The following is a 2032-nucleotide window of genomic DNA, read 5'->3' on the forward strand; positions in this document are numbered from 1 at the left end:
TCCCTCACCTCAGGAACATTTACTGATGCGATGTCATTTTTGGACTACCGGAATGGTCACCGCCATCAATCAATTCTCTCCAGCTCTAGAAATGCTTATACCAATCGTAAATCTGTTTCTGACCTAAAGCGTTGTTCCAAAGGGTTACGCCAACATTTGGTGCGTTACTGCAGCGATTTCCCCAAGTTTAAAACAATACTCTATACAAACATGCTGAGCTTCCAGCCATCACAAAACCACAAACTCATGAGAACATGAATGTGGAAATATGCCTACCAACTATTCACCAAACAATTTAGTACCCAATAACTTGCCACGCTGAATCAAGAAAGACCTTGGAGTATGTCAATGTACTCGAAACCATATGCGCGCAAAATTCATATTTCGGGCACTTTGAGTGCTAACTCTCACAACGCTTTCACCACATACAGGGATCAGACGAAAATATGGAAAAGTGATATAAGTGAATTTGGACGGGGACAGATTGGTGGTGTCCTTGTGGTGGGTGCTTCCGTAACTATGACAGCTGAAGTGTTTGGTCTCTCCAGAGGCAGTACATCGAAGATTTATGTCGCGTACAGGAAGAGTGCGAAAAGATCATCCTCTGAGCCATAACGTGGATGAAGGTTGTGTGTTGAGTGATCGTGACAGATGGTCACTGAAGTGGACTGTGACGAAAGATAAGAGTTCGACTGCTTCTGAAGTCACTGCATATCTGAATGTCACATTACCGAACCCTGTTAGCACTAAAACAACACCAACGGAGCTCCATAAGCAGGGAATTGCAGAGTGACTCGGAATTCCAAAACAACTCATCAGTGATGCAAATGCCTGAAACACGGAAACGTAGTGCCGAAGTCATAAAACCTGGACTATGGAGCAATGTAAGAAAGTAAGTTGATCCGATTGGTCTTGTTTCACACTGCTCCGAACTTCTGGCCTAGTTTACTTTCCAAGAATGAAACATAAACTTTGGCCAGCTATGTCGTGGTATTTCAGGGGCCTCGCGGTTACTTTGCAAGGTCGTGTTGGTGCCAAGAATTATGTGACCATTTTGCTTGATCAGGTCCATCCCATCATATAATGTTTGTTTCCCAATGGTGATGCTTTGATCCAAGACGACAAGGTCCCTGTTCGCACAGCTCACATTCTCCAAGACTGGTTTTTGTGAGCACGAGGATGAATTATCGCATCTTTCCTGGGCAGCACAGTAATCAGCTCTCAGTATTATTGAGCCTTTGTGGTCTACTATGGAGACAAGGCTACGTAACATCTATCCACCTCCATCGTCGTTACCTGAACTGGCTACTATTTTGTAGGAAGTATGATATAAAATTTCCTTGAAAACAATACAGGACCTGTACTTATCCGTTCCGATTCGACTGGACGCTGTTTGAATGTCAACGGATTTCATACACCGTATTAGTCATGGTAATGTGTTGTGGTTTGGTATTTCCATATTTTTTTCCTCCTCCCCATATAACTTAGCATACAGCTGCATATGGTTCATTCACTAATTCCACAGTATAGACAACCCGCCTTCTCCTCTCCGTCAACTTTCCCCAATGTAAATTACAGCAGCAGAGCTTTAGAGGCGCTCTATCCACACCTTGACTGTGTTGACGGTCTCCAAGAGAACATCTAGCAGTTCCCACCGGCATCGTTCCGGTTGACATTACGCCATCCCACGTCCGTCCTTGTGATGAAGGAGCTGTGCACAGTTACGTGAATTTCCGTCAGTGTTACAACACTTCCGGTACCGGCTGTCTGGTGGCAGTCTGCTCTCCTGAATACCACACCTGCAATCCAAATGTGAGTTTATCAGCTAACTTTGTTCTCCTTCACCATGTTGCATATTAAACGACTACGAAGAAGGCGATATACCCTTTTCTGTTCATGCAGGAGAATACATCCTCTTTGCATGAATCGTCTGCAGATGATACCAGAATAATACGACCGACCACTATGTGCCGCACTGATTAAAGTATCCCTGCATTCTGCAGGAAAGGAATTCAGATCCTGATTTAGATTT

The sequence above is a fragment of the Schistocerca gregaria genome, chromosome 2, assembly GCF_023897955.1.
Source record: "Schistocerca gregaria isolate iqSchGreg1 chromosome 2, iqSchGreg1.2, whole genome shotgun sequence".
Classification (NCBI taxonomy): domain Eukaryota; kingdom Metazoa; phylum Arthropoda; class Insecta; order Orthoptera; family Acrididae; genus Schistocerca; species Schistocerca gregaria.